At 41.4% G+C, this 22266-nt stretch overlaps 1 long non-coding RNA gene across 1 annotated transcript in view; it reads right to left on the bottom strand.

Moving 5' to 3' along the window:
* The window catches only part of LOC149970311 (uncharacterized), a 431327-nt gene extending 418903 nt beyond the window's left edge, over positions 1-12424 (bottom strand). Inside the window, exons 1-2 of the long non-coding RNA XR_016493693.1 lie at positions 12148-12424; positions 11715-11776 (exon numbers count right to left, since the gene is read on the bottom strand). This is a non-coding gene — a long non-coding RNA (uncharacterized LOC149970311). The remainder of the gene's footprint in view (positions 1-11714; positions 11777-12147) is intronic.
* Between the last annotated feature and the right edge of the window lie 9842 nt (positions 12425-22266).

Below are 22266 nucleotides of genomic sequence, written 5' to 3' on the forward strand. Positions count from 1 at the left end.
AGTAGCAACAGTGTAAAAAGAGGGGTTGGGTGGGGGGGCAAATGCAAATAGTCCGGGTAGCCATTTGATTACCTGTTCAGGAGTCTTATGGCTTGGGGGTAGAAACTGTTGAGAAGCCTTTTTATCCTAGACTTGGCACTCCGGTACCGCTTGCCATGCGGTAGTAGAGAGAAGTCTATGACTGGGGTGGCTGGGGTCTTTGACAATTTTTAGGGCCTTCCTCTTACATCGCCTGGTGTAGAGGTCCTGGATGGCAGGCAGCTTAGCCCCAGTGACATACTGGGCCGTACGCACTACTCTCTGTAGTGCATTGAGGTCAGAGGCCTGAGCAATTGCCATACCAGGCAGTGATGCAACCATGCTCTCGATGTTGCAGCTGTATGACCTTTTGAGGATCTCAGGACCAATGCCAATCCTTTCAGTTTCCTAAGGGGGAATAGGCTTTGTCGTGCCCCCTCCACGACTGTCTTGGTGTGTTTGGACCATTCTAGTTTGTTGGTGATGTGGACACCAAGGAACTTGAAGCTCTCAACCTGCTCCACTACCGCCCCTTCGATGAGAATGGGGGCTTGCTCGGTCCTCCTTTTCCTGTAGTCCACAATAATCTCAAAATCCACTCATTTGAAGGGGTGTCCACATACTTTTGTAGTGTATATAGGCCTATATACATGTAGCCTATATATCGGTTTGTTCTTTGTCAATGGAGGTCTGATGAAGACCTGAGTGGTAGAAACATTGTCACCAATAAATCACATGGGAGCCCCTGTCCCTCCCTTGCCCCTACGTTCTCTCACAGAAAAGTGTGCAGTCACTCAAGAGTAGCCTATAATTAATGCCAGGGCTGCAGAGGGACTGGGAACTACAATACTGTAGGATGACGCAGCACTTTTTAGTGGGTGTGTTCATATAACAAAAATAAAATTGTATTTGTCACATGCGCCAAATGCAACAGTTGTAGAAATTACCATGAAATGCTAACTTACAAGCCCTTTCCCAACAATGCAGAGATAAAAGTGAGAGAAATGTGCTAAATTAAAAAAGGAAATAGTAAGACAATAAAATAACAACAATAAGGCTACATACAAGAAGTACCAGTACAGAGTCTATGTGAAGAGGCGCGAGGTAGTTGAGGTAATATGTTCATGTAGGTAGGGGTAAAAGTGGCTAGGTAATCAGGATAGATAATAAACAGAGTAGTAGCAGCGTATGTGAATAGTGTGAAAGTGTGTCTATTTGTGAGTGTGTGTGGCGTCAACATGCATGTGTGTTTTGTGGATGTGAGCGCATGTAGAGTGTGTGTATGTGTGTTACCAGAAGACCTTACAAGGATATTAAAAGAAGGAAATTGTTGACATTTTGCCGGTCCTCACAAGGAAAAAAGCAATTTGAGGTTTAGGGTTACAATTAGGGTTAGCATTAAGGTTAGGTTTAGGGTTACGATTAGGAGTTAAGTTTAGGTGTTTTTTTATGGTTTGGCATTAAGGTTAAGGTTTAGTTTAAGGTTAAGCTTAAGGTTAGGTTAAGGGTTAAGGTTAGATTTAGGGGTTAGGGAAAATAGGATTTTGGATGTGAATCAATTCTTTGGTCCCCACAAGGATATCAATACAAAATGGTTTGTTTTGCTGTGTGTGTGTGTGTGTGTCTGTGTTGGATTGTCAGTGTAGTATGTGTGAGTGTGTGGGGAGAGTCCAGTGAATGTTGTTATTTTATTTCACATGTACTTAACCAGGTAGGCCAGTTGAGAGCAAGTTCTCATTTACAACTGCGACCTGGCCAAGATAAAGCAAAGCAGCGTGACAAAAAACAACACAGAGTTACACATAGGACAAAAGTACAGTCAATAATACAGTAGAAAAATATATATACAGTGTGTGCAAATGGAGAAAGGAGGTAAGGCAATAAATAGTATTTACAATTTTGCAAATTAACACTGGAGTGATAGATGTGCAGATGATGATGTGCAAGTAGAAATACTGGTGTGCAAAAGAGCAAAAATAGTTAAGAAAAACAATATGGGGATGAGGTAGGTAGTAGGGTGGGCTATTTACAGATGGGCTATGTACAGCTTTAGCGATCAGTAAGCTGCTCAGATAGCTGATGCTTAATAAAGTTAGTGAGGGAGATATAAGTCTCCAACTTCAGAGAACGTGACCAAAGGAGATGATGGTTTTGGGGATGACCAGTGAAATATACCTGCTAGAGCGCGTGCTACGGGTGGGTGTTGGTGACCAGTGAGCTGAGATATTTTGGGGCTTTACCTAGCAGAGACTTATAGATGACCTGGAGTCAGTGGGTTTGGCGACAAATATGTAGCGAGGACCAGCCGACGAGAGCATACAGGTCGCAATGGTGGGTGGTATATGGGGCTTTGGTGACAAAACGGATGGCACTGTGATAGACTGCATCCAGTTTGCTGAGTAGAGTGTTGGAGGCTATTTTGTAAATGACATAGCCGAAGTCGAGGATTTATTTATTTATTTTATTTCACCTTTATTTAACCAGGTAGGCTAGTTGAGAACAAGTTATCATTTGCAACTGCGACCTGGCCAAGATAAAGCATAGCAGTGTGAACAGACAACACAGAGTTACACATGGAGTAAACAATTAACAAGTCAATAACACAATAGAAAAAAGAAAAAAAAGAGTCTATATACATTGTGTGCAAAAGGCATGAGGAGGTAGGCGAATAATTACAATTTTGCAGATGAGGATCGGTAGCATAGTCAGTTTTACGAGGGTATGTTTGGCAGCATGAGTGAAGGAGGAATTTTTGTGAAATAGGAAGCCGATTCTAGATTCAATTTTGGATTGGAGATGCTTAGTATGAGTCTGGAAGGAGAGTTTACAGTCTAGCCAGACATCTATGTGTTTGTAGTTGTCCACATATTCGAAGTCAGAACCGTCCAGAGTAGTGATGCTAGTCGGGCGGGCGGGTGCGGGCAGCGATCGGTTGAAGAGCATGCATTTAGTTTTACTAGCGTTTAAGAGTAGTTGGAGGCCACGGAAGGAGTGTTATATGGCATTGGAGCTCGTTTGGAGGTTTGTTAACAAAGAAGGGCCAGATGTATACAGAATGGTGTCGTCTGCATAGAGGTGGATCAAGGAATCACCCGCATCATTGATATATAGAGAAAAGAGTTGGCCCGAAAATTGAACCCTGTGGTACCTCCATAGAGACTGCCAGAGGTCCGGACAACAGGCCCTCCGATTTGACACACTGAACTCTATCTGAGAAGTAGTCCGTAAACCAGGCGATGCAGTCATTTGAAAAACCAAGCCTGTTGAGTCTGCTGACAAGAAAACGGTGATTGACAGAGTCAAAAGCCTTGACCAGGTCGATGAAGACAGCTGCACAGTACTGTCTTTTATCGATGGCAGTAATGATAGTACCTTGAGCGTGGCTGAGGTGCACGAGTGACCAGCTCGGAAACCAGATTGCACAGCGGAGACGGTATGGTGGGATTCATAATGGTCAGTGATCTGTTTGTTAACTTGGCTGTCGAAGACTTTAGAAAGGCAGGGCAGGATGGATATAGGTCTATAACAGTTTGGGTCTAGAGTGTCACCACCTTTGAAGAGGTGGATGACCGCGGCAGCTTTCCAATCTTTAGGAATCTCGGACGATACGAAAGAGAGGATGAACAGACTAGTAATAGGGGTTGCAACAATGGCGGCGGCTAATTTTAGAAAGAGTGGGTCCAGATTGTCTAGCCTTGCTGATTTGTACAGGTCCAGGTTTTGCACCTCTTTCAGAACATATGCTATCTGGATTTGGGTGAAGGAGAAGCTGGGGAGGCTTGGGCAAGTAGCTGTGGGGGGTGTGGAGCTGTTGGCCGGGGTTGGGGTAGTCAGGAGGAAAGCATGGCCAGCCTTAGAGAAATTATTATTGAAATTCTCAATTATTGTGGATTCATCGTAGCCTCAGTGCAATGGGCAGCTGGGAGGAGGTGCTCTTATTCTCCATGGACTTTTACAGTGTCCCAAAACTTTTTGGAGTTAGAGTTACAGGATGCAAATTTCTGTTTGAAAAAGCTAGCCTTTGCGTTCCTAACTGACAGTGTGTATTTTTTCCTGACTTCCCTGGAAAGTTGCATATCGCAGGGACTATTCGATGCTAGTGCAGTACGCCACAGGATGTTTTTCTGCTGGTCGAGGGCAGATAGCCCTTGGTTCACTCCAGACCTATATCTGCTCTTATTTGTAAAAATGTTTGAAAGGGGAATGCTTATTTAAGATGGTGAGGAAATTACTTTTAAAGAACAACCAGTCATCCTCAACTGACGGAATGAAGTCAATATCTTCCAGGATGCCGCGGCCAGGTGGATTAGAAAGGCCTGCTCGCAAAGGTGTTTAGGGAGCGTTTGACAGTGATGAGGGGTGGTCATTTGACCGCGGACCCATAACGGATGCAGGCAATGAGGCAGTGATCGCTGAGATCCTGATTGAAAACAGCAGAGGTGTATTTGGAGGGCATGTTGGCCAGGATAATATCTATGAGGGTGCCCATGTTTATGGATTTAGGGTTGTACCTGGTGGGTTCCTTGATGATTTGTGTGAGTTTGAGGACATCAAGCTTAAATTGTAGGATGGCTGGGGTGTTAACCATATTCCAGTTTAGGTCACCTAACAGAACGAACTCTGAAGATAGATGGGGGGCAATCAATTCACATATGGTGTCCAGGGCACAGCTGGGAGCTGAGGGGGGTCTATAACATGCGGCAACAGTGAGAGACTTATTTCTGCAGAGATTCGTTTTTTAAATTAGAAGCTCGAACTGTTTGGGCATAGACTGGAAATTTTGACATAACTTTGCAGGCTATCTCTGCAGTAGATTGCAACTCCTCCCCCTTTGGCAGTTCTATCTTGACGGAAAATGTTGTAGTTGGGGATGGAAATCTCAGGATTTTTGGTGGCCTTCCTAATCCAGGATTCAGAGACGGCAAGGACATCAGGGTTGGCGGAGTGTGCTAAAGCAGTGAGTAAAACAAACTTAGGGAGGAGGGTTCTGATGTTAATATGCATGAAACCAAGGCTTGTACTGTTACATAAGTCAACACACAGAGCCTGGGTTTACCTCTACACCACCCGAGGAACAGAGGAGGAGTAGGATGATGGTACGGCTAAAGACTATCAAAACTGGTCATCTGGTGCTTTGGGGACTTGAATCAACATTTTGAACAGTAATAAAATGGTTATTTAGAACAGTCTAAAACTTTGCACATACACTGCTGCCATCTAGTGGCCTACATCTAAGTTGTGCCTGAACTGCAAAAATACATTGTGGCCTTTCTCTTGCATTTCAAATAAAAATCGTTTACAAGATCTAATGTGTTATATTCTCCTACATTAATTTTACATTTCCACAAACTTCAAAGTGTTTCCTTTCAAATGTTATCAAGAATATACATATTCTTGCTACAGGCAGTTAGATTTGGGTTTGTAATTTTAGAACATTGAAAAAAAGGGTCAGATCCTTTAATTCCTTTCTTAAAAATGTGGGTATTGGCATGCATTGTTTTGCATTGTCAGGTATTACTGCACTGTTGGAGCTAGGAACATAAGCAGTTTGCCACATCCACGATAAGAACTGCTAAATATGTGTACGTGACCAGTAAAATTGTATTTGTACAGTGAAATTCTTAACCTCCGAGCGCCAAAGTGTGCAGGTGTGAATGAAACGAGTGAATTAAATAATCAAAAATAATATATATATATATATACAGTGGGGGGAACAAGTATTTGATACACTGCCGATTTTGCAGGTTTTCCTACTTACAAAGCATGTAGAGGTCTGTAATTTCTAACATAGGTACACTTCAACTGTGAGAGACAGAATCTAAAACAAAAATCCAGAAAATCACATTGTATGATTTTTTATGAATTTATTTGCAAATATGGTGGAAAATAAGTATTTGGTCACCTACAAACAAGCAACATATCTGGCTCTCACAGACCTGTAACAACTTCTTTAAGAGGCTCCTCTGTCCTCCACTCGTTACATGTATTAATGGCACCTGTTTGAACTTGTTATCAGTATAAAAGACACCTGTCCACAACCTCAAACAGTCACACTCCAAACTCCACTATGGCCAAGACCAAAGAGCTATCAAAGGACACCAGAAACACAATTGTAGACCTGCACCAGGCTGGGAAGACTGAATCTGCAATAGTTAAGCAGCTTGGTTTGAAGAAATCAACTGTGGGAGCAATTATTAGGAAATTGAAGACATACAAGACCACTGACAATCTCCCTCGATCTGGGGCTCCACGCAAGATCTCACCCCGTGGGGTCAAAATGATCACAAGAACGGTGAGCAAAAATTCCAGAACCACATGGGGGGACCTAGTGAATGACCTGCAGAGAGAGCTGGGACCAAAGTAACAAAGCCTACCATCAGTAACACACTACGCCGCCAGGGACTCAAATCCTGCAGTGCCAGACGTGTCCCCCTGCTTAAGCCAGTACATATCCAGGCCCATCTGAAGTTTGCTAGAGAGCATTTGGATGATCCAGAAGAAGATTGGGAGAATGTCATATGGTCAGATGAAACCAAAATAGAACTTCTTGGTAAAAACTCAACTAGTCGTGTTTGGAGGACAAAGAATGCTGAGTTGCATCCAAAGAACACCATACCTACTGTGAAGCATGGGGGTGGAAACATCATGCTTTGGGGCTGTTTCTCTGCAAAGGGACCAGGACGACTGATCCGTGTAAAGGAAAGAATGAATGGGGCCATGTATCGTGAGATTTTGAGTGAAAACCTCCTTCCATCAGCAAGGGCATTGAAGATGAAACGTGGCTGGGTCTTTCAGCATGACAATGATCCCATACAGAACGCCCGAGCAACGAAGGAGTGGCTTCGTAAGAAGCATTTCAAGGTCCTGGAGTGGCCTAAGCCAGTCTCCAGATCTCAACCTCATAGAATATCATTGGAGGGAGTTGAAAGGCTGTGTTGCCCAGCAACAGCCCCAAAACATCACTGCTCTAGAAGAGATCTGCATGGAGGAATGGGCCAAAATACCAGCAACAGTGTGTGAAAACCTTGTGAAGACTTACAGAAAACGTTTGACCTCTGTCATTGCCAACAAAGGGTTTATAACAGAGCATTGAGATAAACTTTTGTTATTGACCAAATACTAATTTTCCACCACAATTTGCAAATAAATTCATAAAAAAATCCTACAATGTGATTTTCTGGATTCTCATTTTGTCTGTCATAGTTGAAGTGTATCTATGATTAAAATTGCAGGCCTCTCTCATCTTTTTAAGTGGGAGAACTTGCACAATTGGTGGCTGACTAAATACTTTTTTGCCCCACTGTAAGTATTTGATACATCAGAAAAGCAGAACTTAATATTTGGTACAGAAACCTTTGTTTGCAGTTACAGAGATCACACGTTTCCTATAGTTCTTGACCAGGTTTGCACACACTGCAGCAGGGATTTTGGCCCACTCCTCCATACAGAGCTTCTCCAGATCCTTCAGGTTTCGGGGCTGTCGCTGGGCAATATGGAATTTCAGCTCCCTCCAAATATTTTATATTGGGTTCAGGTCTGGAGCCTGGCTAGGCCACTCCAGGACCTTGAGATGCTTCTTACGGAGCCACTCCTTAGTTGCCCTGGCTGTGTGTTTCGGGTCATTGTCATGCTGGAAGACCCAGCCACGACCCATCTTCAATGCTCTTACTGAGGGAAGGAGGTTGTTGGCCAAGATCTCGCGATACATGGCCCCATCCACCCTTCCCTCAATACGGTGCAGTCGTCCTGTCCCCTTTGCAGAAAAGCATCCCCAAAGAATGATGTTTCCACCTCCATGCTTCACGGCTAGGATGGAGTTCTTGGTTTTGTACTCATCATTCTTCCTCCAAACACAGCGAGTGGAGTTTAGACCAAAAAGGTATATTTTTTGTCTCATAAGACCACATGACCTTCTCCCATTCCGCCTCTGGATCATCCAGATGGTCACTGGCAAACTTCAGACGGGCCTGGACATGCGCTGGCTTGAGCAGGGGGACATTGCGTGCGCTGCAGGATTTTAATCCATGACGGCGTAGTGTGTCACTTTGTTCTTTGAGACTGTGGTCCCAGCTCTCTTCAGGTCATTGACCAGGTCCTTACGTGTAGTTCTGGGCTGATCCCTCACCTTCCTCATGATCATTGATGCCCCACGAGGTGAGATCTTGCATGGAGCCCCAGACCGAGGGTGATTGACCGTCATCTTGAACTTCTTTCATTTCCAAATAATTGCGCCAACAGTTGTTGCCTTCTCACCAAGCTGCTTGCCTATTGTCCTGTAGCCCATCCCAGCCTTGTGCAGGTCTACAATTTTATCCCCGATGTCCTTACACAGCTCTCTGGTCTTGGTCATTGTGGAGAGGTTGGAGTCTGTTTGATTGAGTGTTTGGACAGGTGTCTTTTATACAGGTAACGAGTTCAAACAGGTGCAGTTAATACAGGTAATAAGTGGAGAACAGGACGGCTTCTTAAAGAAAAACTAAAAAGGTCTGTGAGAGCCGGAATTCTTACTGGTTGGTAGGTCATGCAAAAAAATTAAAATGAATTACTTAAAAATCATACAATGTGATTTTCTGGATTTTTTTTTTAGATTCCGTCTCTCACAGTTTAAGTGTACCTATGATAAAAATGACAGACCTCTACATGCTTTGTAAGTAGGAAAACCTGCAAAATCGGCAGTTTATCAAATACTTGTTCTCCCCACTGTATCAGGAGATAATTGGCAAATAAGTTTAGTTTATATTCATGTTTACCAATACTGATACCTGTTACATTTGTGTCCTGTCTAATTCTTTCTGCAAGTGGTTCTATTGCCAGTGCAAACAGGAGGGGGAGAGAGGACTTCTTGTGCCAATTTCTAAAGCCATTTCATCCTTTACAGGCTGACTACACCGCTCGCTTCGCGATGCAAAATAAATGTAGAAATCTATATTATTAAATTATTGCACCCACTGCTCGCACGCATCAATGAGCATCTGCGTTGCCAAGGGCTAAAATAGTTGTCAGTTGTATTTGTGATGCAGACAGCGCTGCAAGTCCTGCCTCTCCCATCTCCTCCGTGGTTTATAGAAGCAGGTACCCCCCTGCCATCTCCTCATTGGTTATACCCACGTGGGTGACTGAAACACGAACGAGGTAAGTGGCGGTAAGGCATCTAATTTATGAAAGTTGCCAATTGCAATATAAAGTCAAGAGAAGGAAAAGCCTAGGAGGAGAGATGACTAGAAACGATTCGGTTGACCATTTTATGTGTGGAATAGTTGTTGGAGTAGAGGACCTTGTGCATTTCAGGTAAAATAACAACTCAATGTTTATATCCCAGGACAAATTAGCTAGTAACAGCAAGCTAGCTAGCTAAATTGGCATAAATGTTTAATGCTTTTCGACCTGTTCCCAAAATCAATGTAATTGGTTCAGATTTTGTTTTGATATTTTAACCTGCGAGTCGTGATCAAAATGGGGGAACAAAATAAATTTATGCACGATGGCGCACACGTGCAGACGGTTTGGGTTCCGTGTTAGGATCGGGGTATTTTTATCAATTTTCGCCTAGAATGACATACCCAAATCCAACTGCTTGTAGCTCAGGACCTGAAGCAAGGATATGCATATTCTTGATATAATTTAAAAGGAAACACTTTGAAGATTGTGGAAATTTGAATTTAATGTAAGAGAATTTAACACATTAGATCAACTAAAAGATAACACAAACAAAAGAACCATGTGTTTTCTATTATTATTTGTTTTTCATCATCTTTGAAATGCAAGAGAAAGGCCATACATTCTGATAGGATTTTGGGTGTAATTTAGATGTTGTCCACAAGATGGCAACCGTGTGTGTGGAAGGTTTCAGGCTGATCCAGTGAAGAATTACATCACTACACAAAATGTTGTATCAAGTCTGCCAAAAGCTTGCCCAAATGTGCCGAACTGGTCAATTTATAATCTCTCAAGTACATAAGTACATAAAATGCTATGGTAATAAAACATTTACGTTTACACACTCCCAGGAATGTAATACATGATGGATAATTAGCTTACTTACAGAAAATACATTAACCTTTACAAATCTAGAAGGCCGGGAGGGGGGGGGGGGGGGCAGAGACAGCAGTAGGGTCAAACTGTAGAACCCAGTTTCTACATTTGAATATAAACATTTATTTTTTTTAAACAGAACTAAAGTACACTACATTTTATCTCTGGGACCCTCAGGATGACAAATCAGATCAAGATTACTGAATATAAGTACATTATTTACCTTCACAGGTGAATGTATCAAAACAGTTGCCATGATAAAAGTGTTGTGTTGTTGTGCACTATCCTCCAACAATAGCATGGTCTTTGTTTATGTAATAGCTAGTGTAAAATGGACACTGCAGTTAGATTAACAAGAATGTAAGATTTCTGCCAATATAAGACATGTGGTTGCTCAACTAAAAGTTTTGAGATTATGCTGCGGGATTTAGAGTTAATTTATGGTTTAGTACGGTACCCTGCGTCACTTCTTCATTGCTCCAGACCAGCGCAAGGGGGACCTAACTGTCAATGAATTGGCAGCATAAACCAAATAGAAACTGATAATTGTGCACGACTTCAAAATTAAATTTCAATAAACTGAATGAGGATGAAGGTGATTGAATTTAGAACAATAGTGTAAGAATTGCTATTCCTCTGTCTTGCATGCGCACACCCTGAAAAATACACTCAATTGTTTGTTTCTACTCATCAGTATTACTTACTAAAACGGTTGTTACACTACGGTTTTTATTCTAAGAGAAATAAAATGTTAAATTCTTTTCCATGATATTCTTAAGATATGTGTTGATTGAATATAAGCAAGTGATGCCTGCTAAATAATCAAGTTAATGGCGCAGTCATATATCCTCAGCACCTACATAAAGCTGAGTGACTCACTCATACATGGCATTGGATCAAAATAAATAAGTACCAACATTCTTTCTGATAGTCTTTAATAAAGAAATGTTTTGGTTATCCTGACCTGGACACCATGTATTATAATAGCCCGTTATGGACTATTAAACACGACAATAGACTCTTGCATTTTGATACTTTGTGCAAGGCAATTGATCAGCATTAAAAACTTTCTGGATAGAGCGCTGTGCCACTCGAGAGGCCCTAAGACACTGTATCACAGTGCAAACTGCATTGCTACAGATGCTGGTTCAATAACCGTGCCGGCCGCAACCGGGAGACCCGTGAGGAGACGGTGGGCTTTTGGTTTCTCTCTCTAAAAACAGAAATAAATCATTCTAAATAACAAACTGCCTTTTATTTACAAATTAATAAGAATGCCTCAGTCCATGTTCAAGAATGGCCTTTTTTCCTCGCTCAATTTAGGTTATTTGAAAACAAAATCTCCAAAATATAGTTATTTTTTAACCTTTCTGATCTCCCCATCCCGGATCCGGGATCGTGAATACAGACTCAAGCTCATTACCATAACGCAACGTTAACTATTTAATGAAAATCGCAAATGAAATGAAATAAATATGCTAGCTCTCAAGCTTAGCCTTTTGTTAACAACACTGTCATCTCAGATTTTCAAAATATGCTTCTCAACCATTGCAAAACAAGCATTTGTGTAACAGTATTGATGGCTAACGTAGCATTTAGCATTAGCATTCAGCTGGCAACATTTACACAAAAAAACAGAAAAGCATTCAAATAAAATCATTTACCTTTGAAGAACTTCAGATGTTTTCAATGAGGAGACTCTCAGATAGCAAATGTTCAGTTTTTCCTGAAAGATTATTTGTTTAGGACAAATCGCTCCGTTTTCTGCGTCACGTTTAGCTATGAAAAAACCCCTGTATCCAGGATTGTGTAAATCTATCAGCAAGCTCATTAGCTTAACACAACGTTAACTATTCATGAAAATCGCAAATGAAATGAAATAAATATGCCATCTCTCAAGCTTAGCCTTTTGTAAACAACACTGTCATCTCAGATTTTCAAAATATGCTTCTCAACCATAGGAAAACAATCATTTGTGTAAAAGTAGCTAGCTAGCGTTAGCATTTAGCGTTAGCATTTAGCGTTAGCATTTAGCGTTAGCATCCAGCATGCAACATTTCAACAAAAACATAAAAGCCTTCAAATAAAATAATTTACCTTTGAAGAACTTCTGATGTTTTCAATGAGGATACTCTCAGTTAGATAGCAGATGCTCAGTTTTTCCAAAAAGATTCTTTGTGTATTAGAAATAGCTCCGTTTTATACATCACATTTGGCTACCAAAAAAAATCTGAAAATTCAGTCCTCAAAACGCGAACTTTTTTCCAAATTAACTCCATAATATCGACTGAAAACATGGCAAACGTTGTTTAGAATCAATCATCAAGGTGTTTTTCACATATCTCTTCATTGATACATCGTTCTTGGACACATGGTTTCTGCCCTATATCAAATGGAAAAGTACGAGCAGCTGGCAATTGCGCACCGAATTCCACGCAGGACACCAGGCGGACACTTGGAAAATGTAGTCTCTTATGGTCAATCTTCCAATGATATGCCTACAAATACGTCACAATGCTGCTAAGACCTTGGGCGAACGACAGAAAGTGTAGGCTCATTCCTTGCGCAATCACAGCCATATAAGGAGACAATGGAAAACAGAGCTTCAGAAATTCTGCTAATTCCTGGTTGATGCATCATCTTGGTTTCGCCTGTAGAATGAGTTCTGGGGCACTTACAGACAAAATCTTTGCAGATTCTGAAACTTCAGTGTTTTCTTTCCAAAACTGTCAAGAATATGCATAGTCGAGCATCTTTTCGTGACAAAATATCGGGAACGTTTTTTATCCAAAAATGAAATAGCGCCCCTAGAGATCTAACAGAGCCAACAGCCAATCTAACGAGCCAACATCACCGGATGTTTTGGAATCAAAACATTACTGCACGTAAGGCGCCAAAGTAAACTGAGATTGTGTAAACTGTGTAAACCAATGTAAACTGGATATAAATATGAACATTATCGAACAAAACATGCATGTATTGTGTAACATGATGTCCTATGAGTGTCATCTGATGACAATCATCAAAGGTTAATGATTCATTTTATCTGTATTTCTGCTTTTGTGACTCCTCTCTCTGGCTGGAAAAATGGCTGTGTTTTTTCGACTTGCCGGTGATCTAACAATCATATGTTGTGCTTTAGCTGTAAACCATTTTTAAAATCGGACACGATGGGTAGATTAACAAGATGTTTATCTTTCATTTGCTGTATTGGACTTGTTAATGTGTGAAAGTTACATATTTCTAAAAAATATCTTTGAATTTCGCGGAATGTTGTCGAGGTGTTCCGCTAGCGGAACCCCTGCGCTAGAAAGGTTAAACTTGGAACATTCCATTGTTCCAGTATATTATCTGAGGAGTGAAAGACTGTTTTTTACATCAGAAGATAATGGTTATCTGTAGGAGCCAGATGGCTTTGGAAATTGTTGGGTGGAAGGGAGGAAGTCACAGGATTGCTATAGGGGATATGGGTGGAGATCTTTGGATTCGGCATCAAGGGGGTTGAGGTCAGGTCAGATCCCCTTAAGGGAGAAACAATGGTGTATTACCCTACCACTTCATCTTCCTGTTGAACCATAAAAGATGTAAGGATTGGAGAAAAGGAGGAGTACCTAAATTGGAATATATACAGTGGCTTGCAAAAGTATTCACCCCCCTGGTATTTTTTCCTATTTTGTTGCCTTACAACTTGGAATTCAAATTGATTTTTGGGGGTTTGTATCATTTGAAGATTAACATTTTTTGGGGGTTGAAACAAACAAGAAATAAGACAAAAAAACTGGACTTGAGCGTGTATAACTATTCACCCCCCAAAGTCAATACTTTGTAGAGCTACCTTTGCAGCAATTACAGCTGCATGTCTCTTGGGGTATGTCTCTATAAGCTTGGCACATCTAGCCACTGGGATTTTTGCACAATCTTCAAGGCAAAACTGCTCCATCTCCTTCAAGTTGGATGGGTTCCGCTGGTGTACAGCCATCCACAAAAATATCAATTAGATTGAGGTCTGAACTTTGACTGGGCCATTCCAAGACATCTAAATGTTTCCCCTTAAACCACAAGTATTGCTTTAGCAGTATGCTTAGGGTCATTGTCCTGCTGGAAGGTGAACATCCATCTCAGTCTCAAATCTCTTGAAGACTGAAACAGGTTTCCCTCAAAAATGTCACAGTATTTAGAGCCATCCATCATTCCCTCAATTCTGACCAGTTTCCCAGTCTCTGCTAATGAAAAACATCCCCACAGCATGATGCTGCCACCACCATGCTTCACTGTGGGGATGGTGTTCTCGGGATGATGAGAGGTGTTGGGTTTGTGCCAGGCATTTTCCTTGATGGCCAAAAAGCAACATTTTTGTCTCATCTGACCAGAGTACCTTCTCCATATGTTTGGGGAGTCTCCCAAATGCATTTTGGCGAACCCCAAATGTGTTTGCTTATTTTTTTCTTTAAAACTTGTTCAGGATAGGGTGCAGTATTTCCCCTTTGGATGAATTGCATGCCCATAGTGAACTGCATCAAAATCTGTCCTAAATTGCTAATATATGCATATTATTATTATTATTGGATAGAAAACACTCTGAATCTTCTAAAACCATTTGAATTATGTCTGTGAGTATAACAGAACTCACAGGGCAGGCAATCTTCCAAACTAGTTTTGGAATCCTGAAAGTTGGGGCAACTTTCTGGAAACACTTCCTATGTCTTCCACTAGATGTCCCCATTCAGTAGAAAGTGTAATCGAGCATTTGCTGTGAACTTTGACCTAATGGGGAGGAATTTGCTACGGTGTCACAAAAGATTCATGTGCTTGAGGGTGCATATATGCGTTAGAGGGCTTTGTCTGTTCCAGTCAGCCCCAGATGAACTAGGATTGTCCGGTTGGAATGCCATTCGTTTTGTACGTTTATAACAAGCTGAAGATTGATTCTGCACTTAGTTTGACCAGTTTCGTCGACCTGTAATATGTAATTTCGAAGTTTTGATGCAAAATTATCCTGGACCAGAAGTCATTTTTTGGGCATTTGAGCTGAAAGTTGTAGCAGGTGCTGCTACATGGACACTAGAATTGAACATTATGAAACAAAACAATTTATTGTTGAAGTAGGACTCCTTGCAGTACATTCTGATCGAAGACCATCAAAGGTAAGGGAATGTTTATGTTGTAATTTTGTATTTCTGTTGACTCCAACATAGCGGAGAAATATTGTTACGTCTGAGCGCCGTCTCAGATTATTGCCGTATTTTCGCCGTAAAACATGTTAAAAATCTGACATGCTGGGTAGATGAACAAGGTGTTTATCTTTCATTTGAGGTATTGGACTTGTTAATGTGTGGAGGTTAAATATTTCTAAGAATATTTTTGCATTCCCTGCGCAACCGTTTCAGCTGAACGGGTGGGGGGAGTGGGGGGGGGGGGGGGGGGGAGTTCCTGTAGGGGAACCCATAGTCTTAACACGTCCCTGATCACTCTTTTGAAGCAAAAAAAACACTGTTCACTTTCAATATAAAATGCGACCCCTGTCAATACACAATGGTGTATTATAGTTTAGGGTTAGGGTTACCCTAACCCTAACCCTAACCCAAACTATAGTTTTCCTTTACAAAAAATACATTAGTCCAGAAAAAAAAGCTTCATTTTCTTCAGATGACAACAGAAGTGCAACACTATTTGGCTGGCAGCCACACAAGTAAATTAGCTTACAATGAAAAAGCAAGGTCTTGTTCGCAAAAACGGTACCGGTACCCTCTGTATATAGCCCCGCTATTGTTATTTAATGCTGCTCTTTAAATGATTTGTTATTCTTATCACTTACTTTTTTAGGGATTTTCTTAAAACTGCATTGTTGGTTAAGGGCTTGTAAAGTAAGCCTTTCACTATAAGGTCGACACCGATTGTATTCGGCGCATGTCACAAATAACATTTGATTCGTCTGCTGATAGAAATAACGAACTGGATTCTCATCCGACTTTAGAAGTGCAACTGAAGCACAAAATTTGTCTGATGCTGAGCAGAAACGACAATAAAAAGCATTTTAGATCTGCGTTTACAAAACGCAGCAAGATATTTATTTTGCGTTTCATCTTTTTTTTACTGCGTGAAAAACACAGAATTCTGCATTAACATGACCCTAAATTGAACTTACTAAGTACGTGGCTGAATTAATAAGGTGAAGGGGCATTATATTGTGATATCTTTCTTCCATGTTTCAGAAGTCAAAAAGCCCTTTGGATGAGTTATTTGAATAGCTGACACTGCTCTCTCTATTTCCTTGCATTTTTTCTCCTCTCCGTTCTCGCCTGTCTGCCCCTCCCCCTCTTTTCCACGCAGGGTAGGCAGGCCTGTTGCCTTAGTGACTCCACACAGACACAGCGTGTAGACTTGCTGCTGGAGAGCCAGTACTTTTCTTCCTTCAGACAAGCATGTTTCAAAACTTTGTTAATTTGCACAATGTCTCTCATTCACATCCGCTTGTAAATGTCTAAACTCACCAACAATGACATTCGGTAGCTCCTACCTATATATGTATAACTTTATGTGCTGCATTGTCTATCTTTACAATTACTTTATTTTTGTTTACACTCATTAGCATATTTAGCTAGCAGCCTCCATGGAAATTCGCTATGACTTGTGCACATTTTGTGAGCATTCTGGTAATAGACATCCAATGGGTATGTTTGCATTTTTTGTGTACTAAACCGGTAATACCGTAAATCCCAGGGTGAGCGATTTTTATATCATCATACCATCCTTCTATCATTCGAATATCATTGCTTTATATCAGTGCACGCGCGAGCACTCTCTCGGTCTGTCTCCCTCAACTCCACTTCCTACCATTGTGTGGCTGAATCATCATAATGCTTTAGCAAATGCACATTATACCAGGGGCATTGGTAGACACAATGTAAGTAACCTAATTTGCCCCTCTAACTGCCCTGAATGCCTCTGCTGATCCTACAGCTATTACATGCCGCAATCATGTGTTTATGAACCAGATTTATGATATTAGGGCACACCGCCTCAATACTAACAAGAAATCCACTATGTGCAGCTCACCCTGCACTAACATAAATAACATGAGCATATCTACTTCTGCTAAAGCTTTGCAGTAAAGCAAGGAAAACAAGCAAGCATCCCAGAAAAAGTACTCAAAATAGCATACGTTAACATATGTAGCTTAAACCTTAACCTCAACTAAATCTTGTAATAAATCATGTGGAAATTGAGCAAGTTGAGGTGACTAAACTGCTAAACTGTCATGGTCAAACAATACTGATACAACAGTAGCTAAGATGGGGAGAAGTCTGTCCATAATAAAGTGTTGTTCTACCTTCTTAGCAGCACTATCAACAAGGCAGGTCCTAGACTCTAGTTTTGTTTTCTGGACTACTGTTCAGTTGTCTGGTCAGGTCCCACAAAGAGGGACTTAGGAAAATTGCAATTGGCTCAGAACAGGGTAGCACGGCTGGCCCCTTGGATGTACACAGAGAATAATAAGCATTTCAATCTCTCCTGGCTCAAAGTAGAGGTGAGATTGACATCATCAGTACTTGTATTTGTGAGAGGTATTGACATGTTGAAAGCACCGTATTGTCTGTTTACATTACTAACACACAGCTCAGACATCCATGGATACACCACAGGAAATGCCACAAGAGGTCTCATCACAGTCCAGAACAGACTATGGGAGGTGCACAGCACCACATAGAGCCATGACTACATGGAACTCTTTCCACATCAGGTAACTGATGCAAGCATTAGATTCAGAAAAACAGATAAAAATATACCTTAAGGAACAGTGGGGCCTGTGAAGCAACAAACATAGGCACAGACACATACATACACACATGATAACATACACACATGTGGATTTTGTGTTTTAGATATGTGGTAGTGGAGTATAGGCCTGAGGGCACACAGTGTGATGGGAATTATGTAATGAATGTATTGTAATGTTTTAAAAATTGTGTAACTGCCTTAATTTTTCCGGGCGGACGGCAGGAAGAGTGGCTGCTGCCTTGGCCTGTAGACCTGCACAAGGCTGGGATGGGCTACAGGGCAATAGTTAAGCAGCTTGGTGAGAAGGCAACAACTGTTGGCGCAATTATTAGAAAATGGAAGAAGTTCAAGATGACGGTCAATCACCCTCGGTCTGGGGCTCCATGCAAGATCTCACCTCGTGGGGCATCAATGATCATGAGGAAGGTGAGGGATGAGCCCAGAACTACATGGCAGGACCTGGTCAATGACCTGAAGAGAGCTGGGACCACAGTCTCAAAGAAAACCATTAGTAACACACTACGCCGTCATGGATTAAAATCCTGCAGCGCATGCAAGGTCCCCCTGCTCATGCCAGCGCATGTCCAGGCCCGTCTAAAGTTTGCCAATGACCATCTGGATGATCCAGAGGAGGAATGGGAGATGAGACAAAAATAGAGCTTTTTGGCCTAAACTCCACACGCCGTGTTTGGAGGAAGAAGAAGGATGAGTACAACCCCAAGAGCACCATCCCAGCATGGAGGTGGAAACATCATTCTTTGGGGATGCTTTTCTGCAAAGGGGACAGGACGAATGCACCGTATTGAGGGGAGGATGGATGGGGCCATGTATCGCGAGATCTTGGCCAACAACCTCCTTCCCTTAGAAAGAACATTGAAGATGGGTCGAGGCTGGGTCTTCCAGCATGACAAAGACCCGAAACACACAGCCAGGGCAACTAAGGAGTGGCTCCGTAAGAAGCATCTCAAGGTCCTGGAGTGGCCTAGCCAGTCTCCAGACCTGAACCCAATAGAAAATATTTGGAGGGAGCTGAAAGTCCGTATTGCCCAGCGACAAAATCCCTGCTGCAGTGTGTGCAAACCTGGTCAAGAACTACAGGAAACGTAAGATCTCTGTAATTGGAAACAAAGGTTTCCGTACCAAATATTAAGTTCTGCTTTTCTGATGTATCAAATACTTATGTCATGCAATAAAATGCAAATTAATTACTTAAAAACCATGCAATGTGATTTTCTGGATTCTTGTTTTAGATTCCGTCTCTCACAGTTGAAGTGTACCTATGATAAAAAATTGCAGACCTCTACATGCTTTGTAAGTAGGAAACAGTAGGAAGGTTATCAAATACTTGTTGTCCCCACTGTATATTGATGTCCTAGCCTACCTCTTTCAGGTAATAAATTAAATTCAGTATTAGCCTTATAATTAGCCAATTAATGATGGGTTATGCATAATTACCTTATAACTTATAGCCTCGGTCTCTTGCGCAATATGCAAGCACCTGTGTTCTGCTGGCCTCTCCTTAAAAAAAGTTTAGCTCTTGGAGTCCCATGTAGTAAAAGCTAGACTAGAATAGCTCTAAAATAGCTTGCTGTACCTTATTACTTTTTTTGTTGCATTTCTTATACCAATTGACTATTTGAAGAGGAACTTAACCTCTTTTTTTCTGAATGTTAAATATAGCAGCCAATAGAACTCACGGGCAGTTTGAAAGAAGAGCGAACACGCTATGGGGGTAAGCTATACATAGCAGTTATTTATTCAGACCCATAACCACTCAATCAATCTTCGTGAAGACAAGTGAAAGTATTCTGCATCTAAATCTAGTCCTTTATTATTCAAGGATATCATTAGAATGATGAAGATAAGGAAAACTAAACGTATTTTGTTGAATGCGAGGAAGGAATGAAGCAACAAGAGAGAGAAAGAAGAGGTACACTAATAACATTAGGGGAAATATACACTATATTTAGAAAGTATTCAGGCCCTTGGATTTTTCCACATTTTGTTACGTTACAGCCATAATCTAAAGTGGATTACAATGTTTGTTTTCCTCATCAATTTACACACAATACCCCATAATGACAAAGCGTAAACAGATTTTTGGAAATTTTTGCAAATATATTAAAATAAAAAAACAAATACCTTATTTACATAAGTAGAAATTGAGCAAACACCGAGCCATGAGATCAAAGGAATTGTCCAGAGAGCTCCAAGACAGGATTGTGCCGAGGCACAGATCTGGGGAAGGGTACCAAAACATTTCTGCAGCACTCTGATAGAGCTCTAGAGTTCCTCTGTGCAGATGGGAGAACCTTCCAGAAGAACAACCATCTCTGCAGCAATCTACCAATTAGGCCTTTATGGTAGAGTGGCCAGATGGAAGCCACTCCTCAGTAAAAGGCGCATGACAGCCCACTTAGAGTTTCCCAAAAGCCACCTAAAGAATCTCAGAACATAAGGAACAAGATGCTTTGGTCTGATTAATCCAAGATTGAACTCTTTGGCCTGAATGCCAAGCGTCATATCTGTAGGAAACCTGGCACCATTCTTACGGTGAACCATGGTGGTGACAGCATCATGCTGTGGGGATGTTTTTCAGTGGCAGGGACTGGGAGACTAGTCAGGATCAAGGGAAAGATGAGCGGAGCAAAGTAGAGAGATCCTTGATGAAAACCTGCTCCTGCGCACTCAAGATCTCAAACTGGGTCGAAGGTTCACCTTCCAACAGTTCAACAACCCAACAAGCACAAAGCCAAGACAACGCAGGAGTGGCTTTGGGTCAAGTCTCTGAATTTCCTTGAGTGGCCTAGCCAGAGCCTGGACTTGATCCCGATAGAACATCTCTGAAGAGACCTGTGCAGCAACCGTGTTATGCCAGGTTCTTGAATTATACATTGAGAATGCCGCAGAAGGTGCACTGAAAATAACAGCACTGGCCTGCCTACAAATCTAAATAACAAGGGATAGAGTACCACATTATGAGTCATAATAACCATAAAGCCTAGGGGTCAAACAAGGAAATGGCTCCAATCGCTTGTCCACCGCACATTTTTCCCATAGGGGATTTTAGAAATACTTAAAATAAGGACTGGCATGACATTTTGATAACTGTGTAAATCTCTCTAGGACAAGGTGACTTTTATCAATATATTCGACTGTATTTACTCCCTAAAAATTCAATGCTAACTAGCTGCTAATGTGGCTATCATAAAGAACTACAAATGCCTTGATGATCTGGACAAGACTGCCGAAACGAGCCAAAGGTTAAGACTCTGGATCTAATGTTAGCTAAATGTATTAATTCATTAATTGGCTGCATTTCTTTAAATGGACAATTCTGTGAACTGTCTTGTGCAAGTTTTAAATTGCCACAATACCTGTTAGCAAAGGTGTCAACTAGAAATTATGTGCAGGAACCAACAGCCTTGCATGTCTACTTTGATGCCAATTAGCATTCTGAGAGAAATAGAGCTGAATATGTTGATGAAGCCACCTTGTCCGATAGAGATTTACATGGTTATCAAAATGTCACGCCAGGGAAAGCCTACAAGAAACACAGCCCTTATTTTAAGTGTTTCTAAAATGTATTATGGGAAAAATGAATGGTGGAAAACCATTGGAACCATTTCCCTGTTTGACCGCTAGGTTTTATGGGTATTATGACACCTCCACTGGGACTCTATTGCTCTTATACTGTATCATTCATTGTACTTTGTCACCCTATCAACAACTAATATGTTTGTCCAGGTCAGAGTCATCAGTGCGTGTCCACTTTCCACCAAGATATTACAAGTACCCCTCTCGGGAAGACATCCCCAAAATAGTTCCATATCCCTAAATTACATTATTCTATTTAGAGCAGCATTGCCTTCTGCCTGGATTGCACCCAAGCATGTCTAAGGTGAAGGCAACTGTTTGAGTTCCTAGGCAAAACCTTGAAGAGTTTTACAGGTTATGCTACTCCTGAAAGTTCTCTGGATGTAAAATAAACATGGAAAATCAATCAGGTCCATTTGAAAAAAAAAAAAAAAAAAAAAATGTTATTTATATAGCCCTTCATACATCAGCTGATATCTCAAAGTGCTGTACAGAAACCCAGCCTAAACCCCCAAACAGCAAGCAATGCAGGTGTAGAAGCACGGTGGCTAGGAAAAACTCCCTAGAAAGGCCAAAACCTAGGAAGAAACCTAGAGAGGAACCAGGCTATGTGGGGTGGCCAGTCCTCTTCTGGCTGTGCAGGGTGGAGATTATAACAGAACATGGCCAAGACGTTCAAATGTTCATAAATGACCAGCATGGTCCAATAATAATAAGGCAGAACAGTTGAAACTGGAGCAGCAGCACGGCCAGGTGGACTGGGGACAGCAAGGAGTCATCATGTCAGGTAGTCCTGAGGCATGGTCCTAGGGCTCAGGTCCTCCGAGAGAGAGAAAAAAA

The sequence above is a fragment of the Oncorhynchus mykiss genome, chromosome 30, assembly GCF_057628025.1.
Source record: "Oncorhynchus mykiss isolate SJ-2025 chromosome 30, ASM5762802v1, whole genome shotgun sequence".
Classification (NCBI taxonomy): Eukaryota; Metazoa; Chordata; class Actinopteri; order Salmoniformes; family Salmonidae; genus Oncorhynchus; species Oncorhynchus mykiss.